General features: G+C 44.1%; 1 protein-coding gene and 1 long non-coding RNA gene across 7 annotated transcripts in view; one reads left to right on the top strand and one right to left on the bottom strand.

Annotated features, from left to right (window-relative positions):
* Positions 1 to 21,528, bottom strand: part of SNTG1 (syntrophin gamma 1) — a 1,229,644-nt gene that overhangs the window by 757,254 nt on the left and 450,862 nt on the right. Inside the window, exon 4 of one of the 5 annotated variants that reach the window (XM_069731328.1) lies at positions 20,631 to 20,688. The exons of the other annotated variants lie outside the window; for them this stretch is intronic. The gene's annotated coding sequence lies outside the window, so the exon portion shown is untranslated. The remainder of the gene's footprint in view (positions 1 to 20,630; positions 20,689 to 21,528) is intronic. 5 annotated transcript variants of the gene reach the window in all.
* LOC138641439 (uncharacterized) lies at positions 16,536 to 17,661 on the top strand. 2 transcript variants are annotated; one of them, XR_011313838.1, is made up of 3 exons: positions 16,536 to 16,619; positions 17,187 to 17,273; positions 17,469 to 17,661. It is a non-coding gene; the product is annotated as an uncharacterized lncRNA (long non-coding RNA). The 2 variants fall into 2 exon arrangements; XR_011313837.1 differs by lacking the exon at positions 16,536 to 16,619 and adding an exon at positions 17,005 to 17,066.

Genomic DNA, 21,528 nt, shown 5'->3' with positions numbered 1-21,528 from the left:
ACAACTTGTTGTCTGCTATCTTTGTAAAGCATTGATGCAGGGTCATTGAACAATGATGTTTGCTGATATGTCGATGACACATTGTACCAAGCCAAGCAGCTTGTTGACTTGCAAACATTGAAGGATAAATTATAAATACAGTGCCTTGCCAAAGTATTCGGCCCTCTGGAACTTTTCAACCTTCTCCCACATATCGTGCTTTCAACATAAAGATACCAAATGTAAATTTTTGGTGAAGAATCAACAACAAGTGGAACACAGTTGTAAAGTTGAATGAAATGTATTGGTTATTTTAACTTTTTGTGGAAATTCAAAAACTGAAAAGTGGGGCGTTTAATATTATTCGGCCCCTTTAACTTAATACCTTGTTGCGCCACCTTTTGCTGCGATTACAGCTGTAAGTTGCTTGGAGTATGTCTCTATCAGTTTTGTACATCAAGAGGCTGAAATTCTTGGCTATTCTTCCTTGGCAAACAGCTCAAGGTCAGTGAGGTTTGATGGAGATCGTTTGTGAACAACAGTTTTCAGCTCTTTCAACAGATTCTCAATAGGATTGAGGTTTGGACTTTGACTTGGCCATTCTAACACCTGGATACGTTTATTTGTGATCCATTCCATTGTAGATTTTGCTTTATGTTTGGGATCATTGTCTTGTTGGAAGACAAATCTCCGTTCCAGTCTCAGGTCTTTTGCAGACTCCAACAGGTTTTCTTCAAGAATGGTCCTGTATTTGGCTCCATCATTCTTCCCATCAATTTTAACCATCTTCCCTGTCCCTGCTGAAGAAAAGCAGGCCCAAACCATGATGCTGCCACCACCATGTTTGACAGTGGGGATGGTGTGTTTAGGGTGATGAGCTGTGTTGCCTTTATGCCAAACATATCGTTTGGCATTGTGGCCAAAAAGTTTGATTTTGGTTTAATCTGACCAGAGCACCTTCTTCCACATGTTTAGTGTGTCTCCCAGGTGGCTTGTTGCAAACAAACTTTAAACAACACTTTGATGGATATCATTGAGAAATGGCTTTCTTCTTGCCACTCTTCCATAAAGGCCAGATTTGTGCAGTGTACAACTAATTGTTGTCCTATGGACAGAATGTCCCACCTCAGCTGTAGAGCCCTGCAGTTTCACTCAGAGTGATGATGGGCCTCTTGGCTGCATCTCTGATCAGTTTTCTCCTTCTTTGAAATGAAAGTTTAGAGGGATGGCCGGGACTTGGTAGATTTGCAGTGGTATGATACTCCTTCCATTTCAGTTAGATCGCTTGCACAGTGCTCCTTGGGCTGTTTAAAGTTTTGGAAATCATTTTGTATCCAAATCCAGCTTTAAACTACTCCACAACAGTATCACGGACTGGCCTGTTGTGTGCCTTGGTCTTTATGATGCTCTTTGTGCTTCAAACAGAACCCTGAGACTATCACAGAGCAAGTGCATTTATAAAGAGACTTGATTACACACAGGTGGATTATATTTATCATCATTAGGCATTTAAGACAACATTGGATCATTCAGAGATCCACAATGAACTTCTGGAATGAGTTTGCTGCACTGAAAGTATAGGGGCTGAATAATATTCAAGAAAATGATGAGGAATCCAGCTCAATGAAAAAAAACCTTTTCTTTATTCACTTGGAAAATGTGTTCCAAGTGAATTACAGAATTACAATTACAGAGAATAATTGACACAGCCATTCCGTGCTCCGAGTCTCCAAGGATGTCGACCATAGTGAGCTGGACTTTGTTTAATTTCACATGCTAAATAATATTGCACGCCCCACTTTTCAGTTTTTGAATTTCCACAAAAATTTTAAATAACCAATAAATTTCGTTCAACTTCAAAATTGTGTTCGACTTGTTGTTGTTTCTTCACCAAAAATTTACATTTGGTATCTTTATGTTTGAAGCATGATATGTGGGAAAAGGTTGAAAAGTTCCAGGGGGATGAATACTTTCGCAAGGCACTGTAATCAAACAATGCGAGTTAACCTCATCACATTTTTCTCTTGGCCTCTGGATGCAGGCTTGAAGGACAGTTGTGGTCTATAAAAAGAGAAGTTGCCTCTGTTATAAGAGACTTTACATGATGTCAACTTACGGCACTACAGCGCCAGCTGGAACAATACAGGTCTGCTTCACTTACCATCACTGAACCCCCAGAGACATCTCAAAGAATCCAGGTTGGGACAATCAGGTCACCTGGCTACATACCTCACTACTCTCTGTAAGCATCCCAAGTTTGTCATTACCTCCTCTCTGTGGGGGCCTGCCAGAAGCTGGGTGCCAATGGCGGGAGTAGTCAGCCCTGGAAGCAGCTCTAATACTGGTGAGTCAGGGAAGGGTGAGACTCTTTAATTTGCACCATCTTGGGTATTTTGCTAGGACTGTTCTATATGCTGTTGTTTGTTGGTGGTTCAATAACTTATTGCCACATTGTTTTACTCTCACCCTATGTTTACTGAGTAGCGTTCTGCCCATAGGAAAAGAGAGTGGGCATTTAGTGGTATGTGCCCTGGTCCATGCGGTTTTGGCTAGAGGACTAGAGTACCCACTGACTCCGTGTCTTCACAAAGACCTATTCCCAAAATAAGCCCTAGCATTATATTTCAGGATTTTTGATGCTTTTTATGCTTAAAATACAAGCACTACTCCAAAAATAAGTCCTAGTTACAGTTCATTAAAAGTATCCAGGCAGCTAAAAAAAGTTAAATACAGGACCTTTCATCAAGGAAACCAGACACCCCAAAAATAAAGCTGACATCCCCAATAGCATCAAACTCACGAGACCACAAACAATTAGCATTGGCCAATGATGGATGGGCTTTCACACATAGAACTGCATCACTGTCAGGTCCCTTGCCATTCCAGCTACACTGCACTGCAGCAGTATCACTCCGCTCCCAAGCCCAAGTGTTGTGACTGCTTCCGGTCAGCAATGAAAGCCAAACTCTGTGGAACATAGGGTGACCTGACAGTAATGCAGATTTGTGTGTGAGAGCCCATCCACTATCGTCTCTTGCCAACCGTCATTGTTTAGTGTCTCTTATGATTTGATTCTTTTGGTGGTGTCTGTTGTTGATGGCATCAAATTCTCTCAATACAAGCATTCAAACATGTTTACTATGGATGAAACTGCTGAGTTTATGGGCCAAGGACTGTAAACAACAATTGATCCTCGGGTGCCTCTTCAGTGAACCTTCCCTCCTCTGGTTATGAAAGTGCACGTGTTACCTGTATTTTGGCAATTCGTCTGGACGGAACTAAAGCCCCATCTCTAATCATAATTTAATAGAACTGAGAGAAATCAGCGTCGCAAATGTATGAAGGCTAGACTGCAAGAGGTTGTGACTTGAGTGAAGCATTCATGGGGGAAAATCACTGTCAGTTGTTTTGCAAACGTGATGCAAGCAGGCTACAAGGACAAGAGGAACTCATTTACGGAAAGTGGTATTGGTAGATATGAAAAATCAGCACCAATGATTCTAAAGGCCAAAAAATCACGAGAAATTCCCAATGGAATTCAGGATTTGGAAAATAATGATGATGTTCCAGAAGATGATGACCTGACTGTGTTTGAACAAATGTTGATTTTTGTTCATGAATACCACTTAAGGCTAGTTTCACATTTGTGGTTGAGTCCGCAGCATATCATCTGAAACAGCAAATGCATACAAAAACGCATGCAAATGCATGCTAATCCAGCGTTTTTATCTGCATCAGCTTATGCATGCAGGAAAAAATGCTGCGTTTGTATGCATTTGCATGCGTTTTTGCATGCATCTGCTCTTTTTTTGCACATGCGTTCGATAGGAAAAAGATTTTCCAGAATTTCCTTGACACAAGTCATGCCAAACAAGTGTGTTTCAGAGGATTTCTGTATATAGACCCTTTTACAGATGAAATCCTCAGATTTTGCTCCTGTATACAGGGTCAAGATGGATCTTCGCATGAAGAGTTTCTATCAGAATCTGGATTTGGATGTCAACTTGTTTCTTGCCTTGCATTTGCTTGTGAGCAAGAACAGAAAAGAAAAAGACAGAGCAGATGGTATCGGCGCTTTTGACAACACCCCATTTTTGAACTCTAACAGAGCCTTGGAGCCTACCACTGCTTATACAGTGAGCTCCATGAAAACCCAGAGAAATATTTTGAGTACACAAGGATGTCTCAAGAGAGCTTCAGGGATTTGCTACTTAGTGTACAAGGAGCCATCAGCAGGCAGGACACCCATCTCCGTAGAGCAATTCTTGCTGAGGATCGTCTGCTGGTGACACTAAGCTACGTAATATTTAAAAATAAACGCCTGATATAATTATTATTGTTCTGCACTGTACTTATTTTTTTCCTTTTTCTGATTTGCAAAACAACTGTCCTAAATATTATCGTTTGAAAAGCCATGTCCTTGTCCTTTCTTTTTCTTTCTCTGTTTTGCAAAACCCCAGTCATAAATATTATTGTTCTGAATTTTTTTTTTCTGTCTCTGTTCTGCAGATTCCTGGCTACTGGAGAGAGCCTATCATTTCTCTATTTCCAGTTCCGTATTGGAGTTACAACACTTTCTGGGATTGTCGCAGACACCTGCTGGGCTTTGTGGGATGTTCTCCATGAGGAATTTATCCCCCTACCCACCACGCAAAACTGGCAGGAAACTGCTGAAAAGTTCTTTGAACTTTCAAAATTCCCTAACTGTTTGGGAGCAGTGGATGGAAAACATATTCAGATTACCAAACCGGATGGAACTGGATCCAAGTACTTTAATTATAAACAATATTTTTCCATAATGCTCATGGCTATTGCAGCTGAGGACTGCAGCTTTGTCGCCGTGGACATTGGATCTTTTGCCCGTGGTAATGACTCTCAGACATTTAAAAACTCGGACATGTGCCAACGGTTGTATGGAAATCATTTTAATTTCCCCTTGCCACGATCTTTTCCCAACACTGAAGGTCCGCCAATGCCATTTGCTGTGGTTGGGGATGAGGCCTTTCAGATGTGTGGAAACCTCCTTAAACCATACTCCAGTCAGGAGTCGAACCACCCAAAAAGGATTTTTATTTACCGACTGACCAGGGCACGAAGAACTGTTGAGTGTGCCTTTGGTATGCTTGTCTCAAAATGGCACATTTTAGGAACAGCCATTAATCTCAAAATTGAGACAGTAGATAAGGTGGTCAAGGCATGTGTGGTTCTGCACAACTTCATAATGGCTAAAGAGCGACCCAACATTGAACTTGATTAACCTGTTTGTAACCAATTGCCTAAATAAGGGATGCATTTGTGACCTACTTTGTTTCTGAGATTGGCCGTGTGTCATGGCAAGATGAATTGGTTTAGTAAAAATATTCTTGTAATGTTATGCAATGTTATGTACCTGTAATGTTAAAATGTACCTTTAATGTTTGCTGATAATAAAAAACACCTTAAGTGAAACACCGGTTCCAAGTGCCCTCTACATTACAATGCTAATTTTTACAGTTTAATAAGGTGGTCACCTTTTCACAACTACAGTCTTTATAAAATCCATTCCCTGTCTCATGCTAATTGCATGAGACAGGGAGTGGATTATAGCCAAATTGAGTTATGTCACCCATGCTTTACACTACACCTCTTCTCTCTGAGGTCAGTGCTATGGAAGGTGACATTGGATTATCTCCATCATCTCGTCAGTCTGCATTTCTATAGTCCAATAGATTAATGCAGACTGAAGACATGATGGACCTAATCCACCTCATATCTTTACTCACCTACCCGTGTGTCAGAACTAGTGCACTCAGGATGCAGAAAACCCAGCATCCTGAGTGTACTAGTGCTGACACCTGGGCAGGTGAGCTTTGCTGACCCTGACCTTTTGTGCTGTCTTAATATTTTTTGGGGAAGAGTTTCTGTCCTCTTTTTGTTTTTGCCACCTCATAGCTCCATGACAGACACAAGAAGCAAAGCTGCAGTGTAAAGCATATAAAGAAGAGGGGCAGCAGTGTCATGGAGCTCTGAGGTGGCAAAAACACATTGTATGTTGACGGCGACATGTGTGTTGATGGCTCACGGTGTGTGTTGCCGGCGATGAAAGGACAAAGAACGAGCAGTAATAGGGGGAAAACAACACCAATTTATTAAACAACACAAACAAAACAAAATTTATGAGAACATGAGGGGGAAATGTTATGGACCTGGGAAGTGTGGAGCTGGAAGTATTGGCTAGGTTTGGACGATGAAGGGGTTCCAGGGGAAGGGTCTACTAAATTTGTAGGGTCTGGGAGGTCAAGAATGCAAGTAGACACATTAGGAGTGGAAGCATGGGATGGGAGAGACACATTGGAAGAGAGCGACAAACTGGACAAAACAGACACATTGGGAGGTGAGGGTAGAGGTAGTACAACAGTTCTTGTTGCCCGTTTCTTCTTTTTCGGTTTGCCATGAGTAGGCTGGTGGCTTCTTCATCTCCTTGGGAGGGTGGGAGTGGCGGGATCCGGAACCCGCATGGTGGTGGATCGGGATGGCGGTGAAGTTTGCATAACTGCCATGGTGGTGGCGGTGGATGGACGTGCAGCTTGCTGAACTGTCATGGTGGTGGCGGTGGATGGATGTGCAGTTTGCTGAACAGCCATGTGGTGACTGTGGATGTACGTGCAGCTTACTCAACCACCATGGTGGTGGCAGTGGACGGTCATGCAGGAGCAGGACTCAGCCTGGTGGTGGAGTGGCTTTCAGCAGCACCCTATATGGTGGTGGTGGTGGTGCAGTGGTGTGCAGCAGGACTGGACTGGGTGGTGGCAATACACTGGTATGTAGCAGAACTCGGTATTGAGGTAAAGTGTGTTTAGTAGTGGCACAGGTAGAAATACCACCTGTGGCTGCTGTAAGAACCAAGCCTGCTGTATAGCCTGAACATAAGCAGCACTGCAGGCCTGCATCACATTGAGCTGGAGTTCAGGCCTAAGGTGTTCCGACATGCCCTGCTCTATCTTATTTTAAAAAATGATATGCTGGTCTCTGGAGGTCGGCTTCCAGATGGTCAAGGCATTGGTTGACATCCTGGAAATGTGTGTTAATATGGGTCAGACCACTTTCCAGTCCATCTCCCAGTGCCTTCAGGCCATTCTGGAAGACCGAGCTCAAGTGAATAACCTCAGGCATGAGTGACCTGTCCGAGGCTTTCTGCCGCTGGTGAGAAGACCCCCCCAAAAGGAGGCAGAGGATGGGACAGAGGAACACCAGAAGGACCAGCTGCCTGTTCTCCAGCCTGTGATGCCGGCCCACTTTGCTACATCGCTGGTGGATGGCTGGGACTAGTCCGTGGCTGTTCAATGAGGGACCGCTCCAAAGGATGATCCAGGTTCCAGGGGACTGCTCCAGGTTCTGTGAAAAGAAAAGTAAAACATTACTGCCAAAAAGTAACAATTGTAAAAGCGCCAACTCCTGTGGAATAGAAAAGTTGAGATTAGGGAATACAACACAATGGAATACAACACAAAAATACTTATGTTCTCTGAGCAAGGACTGGCCTCAGGAAAGCCAGCATCCGGTGGCATTTATATTTCCCGATCCTTGCTGCAGCACCGCTGCGAACTTGGAACTCCTCTCTCAGGTCCTCGTTGAAGCGATCCTTCATCGAACGTCAATGGATTTTGACTTTTCTCACTGTGAAGGGGAAAAAAAATTATTAAACAATGCACTTTAGGCCAGGATCACACAACCGTCTCTAACATAATGTCCTCCCTCTATCTGAAACTAAATCTCTCCAAAGCTGAACTTCTTGTGTTCTCCCCTTTACTAACCTCACTCTACCTAACATCAAAATAACCCTGGAGGGTTCAAGCATAACTCCCAAGCAGCATGCTTGCTGTCTTGGGGTCATATTCGACACCGGACTTTCCTTTACTTCCTATATCCGATCACTCACTCGCTCTTGTCACCTGCATCTTAAAAACATCTCCAGAAGTCGACATTTTCTCATCTTTGAAACTGCTAAGACTCTTACTGTTGCTCTTATTCATTCTCGTCTGGGCTACTGCAACGCTCTACTGATCGGTCTCCCTCTTACCAAACTTTCTCCTCTCCAATCCATCTTGAATGCGGCAGCCGGGTCATATTTCTGTCCAGCCGCTTCACTGATGCCTCCATCTTGTGCCAGTCATTATACTGGCTACCCATTCGCTACAGGGTCCAGTATAAACTCATCTCTCTCACCCACAAAGCTCTGCACAGTTCTGCACCGCCTTATATCTCCTCTCTCATCTCTGTCTATCGCCCTACACGTGCCCTCTGTTCTACAAATGACCTAAGACTAACATCCCCCATAATCCAAACCTCACACCTCCGTCTCCAAGACTTCTCTCGTGCTGCACCAGCTCTCTGGAATGCACTTCACCAGAAGATCAGGCTGATACCTAGCCTTCACCTATTCAAGCACGCTTAGAAAACTCATCTCTTCAAACAAGCCTACCACATCAACTACTCAGTAAACTAACTTTACCCTGTTCCCTCCTTCTAAATATTCTGAATCTGCACCCTACTATTCATCTATCTCCACATCCTAAATGCACACGATAGCTGCACTTGATACTTGACTATTGCACTGAAACACACGGGCTGATGACCGGATCATGCAGCTTTATATGAAAATCCCTATTTACTATAATTGCCAGACCTGAAATAACAAGCACTTTTCACCTATTGTGTCCCGTCATTTCCTTGTAGATTGTAAGCTTGCGAACAGGGACCTCACTCCTAATGTCACTGTTTAAATTGTCTTAACTTGAATTGAATTTATTGTCTGTACATGTCCCCGCTTAATTGTAAAGTGCTGCAGAATATGTTGGCGCCATATAAATAAAAATTATTATTATTATAGCCGTGTGTAATGTGAGAAACTCGCAGGAGTTTGTCGCATAACACACAGTTGTGTGATCCCGGCCTTCAGGTTCACTGCCGCTTCAGACTACATTGCAACACTTACAAAATTCCTTTCTGACTCGTGGCATGGCGTCATCCCAGTCATCTATCAGTGAGTGGGCTACGTCATTCCACAGCCGCCGAATCACCACAGCGTCCAAGTGCTGCTGCTCCCGCGTGTCCCGCAACACAACTCACTCCTGCACTAATGTGATAAGGAGGTCGTTATCCAGGAATTCACGTTGTGGAACCTAAAAATGAAAGAAAGACAATGTTGGAAAGATAAAACAATTCGAAAAAAATAAATAAAAAAAACAAAAAACAGTTAAGAAAAAAAAACAGTCAAGAATAAATACAAACAGTCAAGAATACTGACACGCCGTCTTGACACCGGAACTTGGGCTGAAGTCTGCTGCTCCTCTGCACTTGTTGAAGTGTTCTGTAAAATAAAATACATGATTTTGTCACATGTGTAAATAGTGACAGTGAATACTTACCAATCACTACCAAATGTACTCACTTCAGACTCCTGTCTGGTGTGTTCAGTGTTCTCTGGACTTGAGGCCATGGTGATATGGTGGTGATATTGTGGCGAATGCTGCAAGAAAGAGACAGAAATGAGTACAGACTGCAGGGACAAAAAAAAAGACAGACATTAGCTTGTATACTCACATTTTTTTAATAATAGCAGATTCTTCCCACAGATAAATGCTTGCTTCCACTTGCAGAGAGTCAGGAGGTAATAGACTTCCAGTGCCCACACGTTATTTTTACACATCTTTGTTTGGGGGGTGGTTTAAACCTGTTTACTCAGAAAACATATGTGTACGCAAACGCAAGCGGACACATGTTCTTGCTTTCCTATGCGTTTCCATAGACTGTAACGCGTTGTTTTGATGCACTCCCTCCGCAAACGTCTGCATGCGTATAGCGGTGGAAATTTGACACCTCAAAAATTGCAACATGGTGCGTTAGCCGTGCCCCGCCACACAATGCGAAATGACGCATGCGTAAGCGAATGCAGGCGAATGCATGCAAACGCATGTACCTGTGTCCATAATGTAAAAGATATGAAATCAAGACACATGCGGATATATGCGTCAGAAACGCTGCGGACACAACCGCAAATGTGAAACCGGCCTAAAGCAGATTGTTGTACATGGGAAAAGCAAACAGGATCTCAAGAAATTCATGAAGGAATTCAAGGTTTGTAGAGTTATGACAATGTTCCAGAATGTGATGACATGAAGTTATATGAATAATTGTTGTTTTTTGTTTGAGAATAAATATGGATTGTTGTTCATGGAAAAAAATAAGACATTCCCTGAAAATAAGCCGTAATTTTACCAGCAACCAATGGAATTAAAATAGATTTCAGATATCCTTCACATAGACTATGGTTTTAATTAGAAATAAGAAAATAAATTCAAATGGAATTGAATTCTATTAAAATTTTCCAAAAATCTGCAATTGGCAGATGCAAATTTTTTAAATTCACTTCTGTGCAGATTTAGCAAATTGGAGGCTGCTGGCTGCCATCTTTTTTCAACCTTAAAGGGCCAATCAATACTTAAAAAAATGGGAAAATCCTTATTCTCACCTTACCGCTTAACTCTCTGGCGCCCCACTCCACACCGTCATCAGTCTGAGCCTAGTCACATCTTCTGATCCCTTCCATGAGCACTGAAATCCCACTGAACAGGGATGTCATTGCTTTTTGTATGACTGAGTAGAACCCTCCTTGGCCTAATCAGAGATAGGAATCAGAAGATCCGACTAAGGGTACCGTCACACAGTGCAATTTTGATCGCTACGACGGCACGATTTGTGACGTTCGAGCGATATAGGTACGATATCGCAGTGTGTGACACGCTCCTGCGATCAGGGACCCCGCTGTGAATCGTACGTCGTAGCACATCGTTTGAAACTTTCTTTCGTCGTCTAGTGTCCCGCTGTGGCGGCATGATCGCATGGTGTAACAAAGGTGTGCACGATATTGTATACGATGTAAAGGGCGGAGGAGCTGGCTACGTAGGAGCGCTGAATTCTCCACCTCCCGTGTGCTGATTGGGCGGTACAATACTGTGCGCTCATTCGACAAAGGACTATTGTTCCCAGCAGATAAAACCGGAGCTCTCGAGCGCGCTATTCATTTCTCTCTGTAGCACGTGCTGTAAACAGAACTCCTAAATTCGCTGGATTCCCTGGACTTTTAACTACTAGACTTTTACCGCAAAAGGTGTGTATAACGCTACAGCGTAGCATATGTTGCGCTTCAACGGGGATAAACGCTGGAGTGTGGTCGATTGTTCCTTTGAGTAGGGTTGGCCTGAGAACCTCAGGTACACAGCTGTAGCGTGGCCCAATTAATTAATCCTTTTACAGATCGAGATGGTTGACTGCCCCATTTAATACCAGTAGTAACATATATAGTTATTAGATCAATGGTCAGAACATTGTTTTGTAAGCACGTGTATTTATTGTACGTTTGTTTTCTTTTTAGGAACTATGCTCACTTCCGATGAGAGTTCTGTTGTTGCTGCTGCCCTGGTGTTTGAGGCAGCACGTCTCCAAGAGGAGAGACGTCCTAAACGAAAACGTCGCATGTGGACCCGGAGCTGGCTGCAGAAAAGATCCACATTGTCACACATGGGTCTCATAAGAGAGTTACGTGACAATAACCCTCATGATTTCCGAAACTACCTTCGGATGTCCAAGGAATCCTTCAAAATAATACTGTCTGCTGTTACGCCACTCATACAAAGGCGTGATACGCCGATGCGTGCAGCCGTGCCCGTGGAGGAAAGGTTGGCGGTGACACTGCGGTTCCTGGCAACAGGAAGGTCTCTTCAGGATTTGCAGTTTTCCGCCGCTGTTTCCAGACCTTTCCTGAGCGTTGTGATTCCGGAGACATGTGAGGCCATTGTGCAGAGCTTAAGGCATTATATGGAGGTACTACTATATTTTTTTTGGCTGCTGTGTTATGTCGATATATTATACTAGCTATTGAACCCGTTCTACGCCCTGATGGCGAGCATTTCTATTGGTATATGTTCTACATCCTATCATGTGCTGCTCCCATCCTGCGCCCCCATTCAGACATGTGCTGCTGTGATCCTGCGCCTCCAGTCTGACATGTGCTGCTACCATTTTGCGTCTCCATTCTGATATGTGCTGCTCCAACCCTGCGCCACCCTTCTTTTATTTGCTGCTCCCAACGTAATTTTATTGATTATATAATTTAGATATATTGTTTAGCACCCCCTCTGAGTCACCGAAGCCATCTGAAAAAAATGGCTGCCTGCATACTCAGGGTTGTTGACTTTGTTATACTAATCCATACTGCGCCTCAATCACTGTAGGATGTCCACATGAGAGTGTATGTGCATAATATATTTGACCTAATTTGTACATGTTTCCTTCTCATCTTGCAGTTTCCCAAGACGGCGGATGACTGGAAGAGGATTGCTTCCGATTTTGATGAGCTGTGGCAGTTTCCAAACTGCGGTGGTGCATTAGATGGAAAGCATGTGCGCATCACGCAACCAGCCAACTCTGGATCCTTTTTTTTCAACTACAAAGGATATTTCAGTGTGATCCTCATGGCCCTTGTCAATGCGAACTATGAGTTTGTCGATGTGGATGTTGGCATGAATGGTCGAGTCTCCGACGGTGGTGTTTTTGAACACACTTCATTTGGGGAAAGCTTGAGGAACAATGAACTGCTGTTGCCACTAAATGAAGACACAAAAGCAAACCTAAATTTTGTCTTCATCGCTGATGAAGCTTTCCCTCTTCATCCACATTTGCTGAAGCCATTTGCACAGAGAACACTCACACCGGAGCGCAGAATCTTTAATTACCGGTTGTCGAGGGCCCGTCGTGTGGTTGAAAATGCCTTTGGGATTATGGCAAATCGGTTTAGAGTGTTCCACACAGCTATCAACTTGAAGCTGCCGTCTATAGACTTTGTGGTTTTGGCATGCTGTATGCTCCATAATTTCCTGAGACGTCATGATACGAGCTCCTATTCCCCTCCTTCGTGTATTGATGCAGTGGACGCAAGAACCGGAGATATTGTGCCCGGGGAATGGCGTACACAACCTGATAATTTTACAGCTCTTCAAGCACTTGGATCTGGCAGACAGGCAGACGATGTAAGGGACTGTCGCGAAAAATACTGTCAGTACTTTAATGGTTCTGGAGCTGTACCCTGGCAGGATCGCGCCGTATAAAAAAATATTTTTTTTTGCTTTGCTGTCATATAAACCTCTCTAAATAACTTTAAATGTGATGCCTATAAAATGGTGCTGTTAACCCTTATAGCTTGGTAAACATTAAAGAAAGAATGCGAAGATTTTTGGGTTTTTTTGTAACAATTTCTTGGTTTTAAATTATTAAACAACGAAATATAACATAAACCCTAAAAAAAAAAAATTATCTCCTTCCACGGCCCAAGTCTGGAGAAGCGCTGCTGTCTGCTGCAGGAGCGCTGCTGTCCGCTCCAGGCGCAATTGTCTCGCCAGGAGCTCTCTTACGGTGGGCGGTTCTGTGGATATAAGAGGTTGGAGAACCAACGTTGATTCCGCTGAAAATACATCTCGACCTCTGGGGCAGGACCAAATTTTGTGTGTTGTAAATTTCTATTTGGTCTGGCACCACAGGGCGATGTAAATTTTATTAAATTTTACAGTTTTAGTTGTCTATTGTGACATCCAGCAGAAAACCACTCGTATTATCTTGATACTTACGGAGAAGGGACGCCGGTTCCTCATTGCCAGAACCAGAGCTGCTAATTTCCCACCCCAGCGATCTGGCCACTGCTGCAGCATCTTAAAGGAAATAATAACAGATCTGGTTAACTATGGAACACGCCATTGGGAAGCGCTCGCTGTTTTGGTCACTTACGTATGTTATGTTCTGGGGAGAATGCCGCCGACCCGGGGGAGGAAGAGGAGTGTCGGAAGGGAGGTGTTGAGGGTGGTGTAGGGGTGCGAGGCCGTCTGCTGTCTGGTGGTGGCGTGGTAGGCCGCTGGGTCATTACTGCGTCTGTAATGTATTCAAATATTTCCGCTACCCTCTTATGTCCCGTATGCAGTTGAAAAACTGTAATCTATGATTGTTAACTTACGTGATGTCATGGACTGTGGGCTCCTGCTGGTGGTGGATGCTGTGGTGCTGCTGGCAATGGCAGGTACCTGTTGCCGCCGCTGTCTCTCTACACATAAAGTTAACAAACGCAATCTTTAAAAACACATGTAGAGTGCTGCAGATCAAAGCTAACAATATACTGAAACATAAAATTTATATCACACTTCACAGGGGTGCGAGGGTGCATGGTTGCAACAGATGGTGGAGGCGTGGTAGGCCGCTGGGTCATTATTGCGTCTGTAATGTCTTCAAATATTTCAGCTACCCTGTTATGTCCCGTGTGATGTTAAAAAAATGCAATCAATGATTGTGAACTTACGTGATGTCCCGGACTGTGGGCTCCCATTGGTTTGTGAAGATGGGGTACTGGTGGCAATGGTGGGTCTCACTTGCCGCCGCTGTCTCTCTACACCTAAAGTAAAGAATCACAATGTTTACACACAAATGTTGAGTGCTGCAGATCAAAGCTTACAATATACTCAAACATAAAATAGAGATCACACTTTACAGGGGTGCGATACTCAGACATGTATGTGGGCTCTGGTGTTCAATGGTCTTCCTGTCTTTGGAAAACGTATTATTTCATCAGTAGGCCAACCTCCTCCGTTAATATTTTTGGGAAATTGAGAAACTAAAAATAATGGACATCATAATAATTTCAAGATGGTGGTTGAGATTAGGGAACCCGACAAGTTTTCTCACGGACAACGCATATTCTGCTTGGAAAATAACTAAATTTTACAAAAACGGGGCATGTGTTTTAATGCATTTGAGGTCACGTTGGCGACCATGAGCGCAAGCCTCCCTCCCAAACCCCCCCTCCTGACAGCGTGCATCTCCAAATCCCCCCATACTAGTACTTGCCTCGCCTTGCCTCCGCACGCAACTCAGCAAACATTTGTGGCATTTTATAGCGGAGGTCAGCCCATTTTTTACGCAGCTGAAGCTGACTGCGGCAGACGCCAAACCTCCTCTCCATCATTCTGGCTATGTGGCCAAGCACTTCCCGCTTGTGGATGTGTGGGTGGGCAGGGCGGCTCTCCAGACCCTCATAATCCAGGGCATCCATCTGTCTAATAAAAAAAAGGAGCTCTGGCTGCCCCAGAGGAGCAGAACGCATTCTCGCCGCCATTTTAGATGGAATGACCCTGAACAGCAACGCCCAGAGGAGGAGCTGTACTCCGCCGTCCTGCCGCCAGATCGGCATCGCAATAGCGTTGCCGTTTATGGACAGCGTCACATTTGTGACGGCTGAGCGGTACGGAATGAACGCACATAGTAAATGCCGTTCGAAGGATGGTTATTTAACGCCGGAGCGTCACGTAATGTACGCTCGTGGTCTATGACGGCGTGATGACGTTACAGCGTTCCGGCGTGCCTGCGCTAGCTTGTTTTGGTTCCCTGACATCTTGATAATGGCTGCCAGTCGCCGTGATCCTCCTATGGGCATCCCAGAGCTCAAGTTCCTTATTGGAACAATGGATCGGATGCAGTACGAGACAACTGGGCTGGTGGTGCACCGCAACCAGCACAAGGATGAAGTTGTCCGTGTGGTGTCTGAGGGCCTCAGGAAGCGGTTTGGGATAACTCGCAGCAAGGCCCAGATTGTGAAAAAATGGGGCGATCTCAAGTCCAAAAGCCCAGAGCGCCTGCAGGAGCTTCGCAAGGAGATTCGCAGAGGTCAGTACGCAGGTACCCAAAAGTATGTGGCACAGCTATGGGGCAGTTTGAACGTTGCAGAGCCACTATGTGGCACAGCTATGGGACAGTTTGAACGTTGCAGAGCCACTATGTGCCACAGCTTGAACGTTGCAGAGCCACTATGTGGCACAGCTATGGGACAGTTTGAACGTTGCAGAGCCACTATGTGCCACAGCTATGGGGCAGTATGAACGTTGCAGAGCCACTATGCGGCACAGCTATGGGACAGTTTGAACGTTGCAGAGCCACTATGTGCCACAGCTATGGGACAGTATGAACGGTGAAAAGTACTATGTGGCACAGCTAACTGCAGACCTACCTTTTTTTTTCCTTCACAGAGGCAAAGAGACAGCACCGCCGCCGCCACGAGGCATCCCGCACAGCCTCTTCTGGATCTGTGCCCTCCGGGTCAACTCCTCCAGATCCTAGTAGGTTCCCACAATTATGTGATTTGGATTCAGTTGCAGGTCCCCTCTTCCCCCCCCCCCCCTCCCCCGGCAGCCAGTGTTGCCATATATGCTAACAGACCTTTTTTTTTTTATTTTTTTTTTTTTCCTTCACAGAGGCAAAGACACAGCACCACCGCCGCCACGAGGCATCCCGCACAGCCTCTTCTGGATCTGTGCCCTCCGGGTCAACTCCTCCAGATCCTAGTAGGTTCCCACAATTATGTGATTTGGATTCAGTTGCAGGTCCCCTCTTCCCCCCCCCCCTCCCCCGGCAGCCAGTGTTGCCATATATGCTAACAGACCTTTTTTTTTTAATTTACTTTTTTTTTTCCTTCACAGAGGCAAAGACACAGCACCACCGCCGCCACGAGGCATCCCGCACAGCCTCTTCTGGATCTGTGCCCTCCGGGTCAACTCCTCCAGATCCTAGTAGGTTCCCACAATTATGTGATTTGGATTCAGTTGCAGGTCCCCTCTTCCCCCCCCCCCTCCCCCGGCAGCCAGTGTTGCCATATATGCTAACAGACCTTTTTTAAAAAAAATTTTTTTTTTTTCCTTTACAGAGGCAAAGACACAGCACCACCGCCGCCACGAGGCATCCCGCACAGCCTCTTCTGGATCTGTGCCCTCCGGGTCAACTCCTCCAGATCATAGTAGGTTCCCACAATTATGTGATTTGGATTCAGTGGCAGGTCCCCTCTTCCCCCCCCCCTTCCCCGGCAGCCAGTGTTGCCATATATGCTAACAGACCTTTTTTTTAAAATTTTTTTTTTTTTTCCTTCACAGAGGCAAAGACACAGCACCACCGAAGCCACGAGGCATCCCGCACAGCCTCTTCTGGATCTGTGCCCTCCGGGTCAACTCCTCCAGATCCTAGTAGGTTCCCACAATTATGTGATTTGGATTCAGTTGCAGGTCCCCTCTTCCCCCCCCCTCCCCCGGCAGCCAGTGTTGCCATATATGCTAACAGACCTTTTTTTTTTTTTCCCTTCACAGAGGCAAAGAGACAGCGCCGCCGCCGACAGCACGAGGCATTCAACATGGACTCTGATCCCGAAGTGCCCTCCGTGCCTCAACATCCTAGTAGGTTCCCACAATAAAGTTATTTTGATTTTGTGGCAGGCCCACTCTTTCACCCCCAACCCAAACACAACCCCCCCCCCCCCAAGTCAGTATTGCCTTATATGCTGACTGTTTTTTTTTTCTTTTTTCCTTCACAGAAGCAAAGACACATCGGGAGACTACAGTGTTATTAATGTTATGTTTTTTGACCCACAGCTGTCGTCAGTGTGAACAAGGAGGATCTTGAAGCCGGCATAGAAAGGCTTATCCACACTATGGCGCGGATTCAGGAGCAGCACAATGTGGCAATGGAGGAGCTGCAGAAGCTTCGGGACATGTGCCAGCAGTTGGAGGCGGGCCAATAATACATTTTTGGTTGTTACATTAAAAATATTTAGTTAAACTATGATTCCATTTTTTTTGTATTAGTTAACTGTACATGAATTTGTTACGTTAATTTGTGCCCTCATACAGTGCTGTGATCGAGACACACCAATCAAACAGTCGTGATAGAATTTCTAATAATAGCTTTTATTTGAAACATTATTTTAACAAGACAATAAAATAAAAAGTAATGTAAAAGAAGTTAGGAAATCACAAATTGTGATACGACGATTCTTCCGGCTGATAACTTTGGTGCCTGACGGGCGCAGCCATATGTGAAGGTATTGGCGTGTAGGAGTGGTTAGGGGGTGGCTGGCCGAAGTGGGAAACGGGAACATTGTGTCGCATTGGTGTCTGACACTGTGACCAACCATTGTAATATGAGGGCTCTGTCCGCTGCATTGGCCGGGAATAGACCAAACGAGTGTGCTTGTCCAAATCGCCATCTGTACCCTTGTTTACTGCTTCCAATATTAGACGCTCCGCTAGTGTTCTTTGGCTGTCGTCCATTTTGGCCAGTTTGTCAACAACATAGTGTCCAAACCCCTGCAACGCAGGGCTAACATTGTTTGTTAACACCTTTTTTGCAAGGCTCAACAGTTCATGTGAAACGTCTGAGGTGGCTTTCCGTTTCCTTGGACCTTGCCTCGATTGAGTCCTGGCAGGTGCCGCCTCCACTAAATCTGTTGTCGTGCAGTCCTGTGAACAGTCCAGTGTACTGTCCTGCGCACTGTCATCCTGGGGGAAAAAAAAAAAAAACAAGTTACGAACCTGGCAACAAAAAGTTTGACCACCATAACCGCATCCAAACTATATATTCGTAGTAGGTAAAAAAAGGTTGTAATATATTTTAAGCTTAGTAATATTCTTTAACCTTCCCATTTATTTAATACTTTTAACTACACTGTTCTGACTGCTAGGGGAACCTGATGAATATTTTATAGTCTAAATAGTCTCAACAAGAGTACATCGGCGGCTTGAAGCGATACTATTTTCTATATTGCTTAGATGGTATGGTTTAGAAATATCGCCATTTCATACATATTATGTTCCCCATATAATACTTTACTGCGACAGGGTTACTTATGTGGACATGTTTTTGTAATAACTTCAAACTGATGTGATAATCAGAAGTATAAAACATAAAATGCAGAGAAAAATTATGTAATTATAGGACACATTGGTGAACTTTCGTCCAAAGAGCTACTTACTTGTTGCCCTTGTGACTCCTGCTCGGCGTGGTTCTTCGAAACAATTTGTTCCACAGGTGCCAACAAGCGAAAACACGTGGAAGTCCGTGGCACCTCTTGGTCCCTCAGAAAATTCAGATGTTCAAAATACCAAAGCTTTGGCACATAAACATCTTCGGTGGAAGCCCCGGACTTTGTAGTGTGAAGAACCTTGTTAAGCTCCTTCCTCCACACCGTGCGGAGCGCCTGAATTTTCTTTTTAATAACCGCTTCGTTTGCTGGCTCTTCTGGTGCATGACCATTGTAAAGCTCAATGAGCTTTAAATAACCCTCCTGCCTCTTTTCCCTGTTACAATACTCTGGAGATTTGATTTTCCAGAGGCAGGGAAAAGACTGGTATATTTCGATGAATTCCCTGATGAATTCCACACGATTTGACATCTGAAAAATAATTATAAAAAAAAAAAAATTACACGGTTGACAAAGAGTCCTTTAAACAATACTTTTGCCAGTGTGCCAAACGCTTAACAACAACAGCCACACAAAGAGCTCATGCCTACCATCCATTGTTCCATCTGCCACGCCATAGGCCACCATAACCCAAAACAATGTACCGCCTGCTTCACTACAGCAGCCACACAAATCGCTCATGGTGTCCATACATTGTACCATCTGCCACGCTGTAGCTCACCAGACACAACCAGTCACAACCAGTCACAACAGCGTACCATCCGCATCGCTTCAGCGGCGGAACGAAGCGGTCATGCCGACCAAACAGCGTTCCATCTACCACGCTCTAGCCCACCAGTCACAACCAGTCACAACAGCGTACCATCCGCATCGCTTCAGCGACGGAACGAAGCGCTCATGACGACAGTACATCGTTCCATCCACTATGCCCAAGCGGTGTAACATACCTCGAAGCTGCGGTGCAAAGCGTGGAATATTCTGTGAAATACTGAATCCGATGTCCTAGTCGAACAAGTGTCCAAGTACAAAGTGAAGAAAGGAAATTTTGAAACCGGTGAGGTGGCTTGGAAACAATAGCGCTCAGGTGACAAATTTTCCAACCAATTGTGTGCACAGAACCTGTGGCCTATCAGCACATAGCTAGCAGCTCGACACGCCCCCTAGTGAACAACGTCACGCACAGATTATGCAAAATTTGCTCTGAATCGTCTTGTGTGACACGACCGTACGACTGTCCCATACGACTTCTACATCGCAAATACGTCATGAAATTATCGCTCCAGCGCCGTACATCGTGAAGTGTGACCGCAGTGGAGCGATAATTAAGCGACGATGTAACGTCACAAATCGTGCCGTCGTAGCGATCAAAATTGCACTGTGTGACGGTACCCTAAGACCAAACAGGTTATGTTGAGGAGCAGAGGGGCCGGGGAGCAGAGTGGTGAGTTGAGTATAAGGATTTCTTTATTTTTTATTTATTACATTTATTTATTACATTACATTTTTATACATTTATTATGCTCAGACCCCAAAGCATAGTAAGGGGCATTAAATTTACAAAGAATAACTCCGCCATTAATTGAATTCCCTGGGAAAATCCACTTAAAAAAGCTAATTTGAATTTTGCCTAATTCGCTCTTCTCTAGTTCTAATAATTCATTGATACATTTGAAATTTATGAAAACATTCTTACATCATTTATATGTAATAGACAAATGTTTACAAATACAAACAGATATCCACTGATGTCACCAATCATTCTTGCTGATTTCCCCATCTTACAAAATTGTCTCCTAATGAAATCCCAAACTAATAATGAATGAACTGTACAAACCAATATTATTCTGCAAGATGAAATGATCTTGACCTTCCAGACCAACCGCTGGGTGAATCTGTGGAGTGAAAATGTTAATGGAAATGAAATATACGTGGCAGGACGTCTGTTAGCAAAGTAAGCACAGTGCGATGCATCATGGGTGCGGAATTGCATGCTATAAACATGTCCGTCAGTCAATACTATTTTTATTTTCAATTGAGTTTAAGACCTCTTTCTCAATAACCACCAAATTGAAATTGTCCTATAGATTAGCTGACCAAAGCAACAAGCTAAATTGTTACATGATACTAATGCTGTTTATGTGCCCAAGAAGAGACAGCAATGTTGTAAATTAGAGCAGCCTGGCGTAGCTTCATCTGATGAGAAGATACAGGGGATATAAGTTAACATTACCAGGTAATGGAAATTTTATTTGGTTTATGCTCCTTGTACACTTACAGTTAATGCTGCATTTATTATTCCGGTTTTAGCACTGCTCTCATTAACCCAAATAATATTTTTATGTTTATCCATCACTTCTTACCACAGGTTCAATATGTTGGCAAAATGAAATTAATATGAGGCACTGCAGTGTCTGCAGCAGCACAATAAAGGAGGTGGCCCGGCCTGCTGCTATTTGCTTTACAAGAATTAAATATTGAATCAGCAATGTTCTAGAAAATATGCCATGATAGTTCTTCTCAAAGAATAAAATTTCTACTTAGCGAGAAAGTTAATGAAGGAGATTAATATGAAGCATCCTTGTAGAGGGACATTAACCCAGTACATACAAAAATGGAGATTATAAACTGTAATAGCTATAGGTTACGGAAACTCAATTTCTATGTTGCATTTTTGTCAGTTGAACAGGAAAAGGAATGGATAGATTAGAAATAGACTAAAATGTTTAAACAGG

The sequence above is a fragment of the Ranitomeya imitator genome, chromosome 6 (assembly GCF_032444005.1).
Source record: "Ranitomeya imitator isolate aRanImi1 chromosome 6, aRanImi1.pri, whole genome shotgun sequence".
Taxonomy (NCBI): domain Eukaryota; kingdom Metazoa; phylum Chordata; class Amphibia; order Anura; family Dendrobatidae; genus Ranitomeya; species Ranitomeya imitator.
This window is presented reverse-complemented; position numbering and strand designations above follow the sequence as displayed.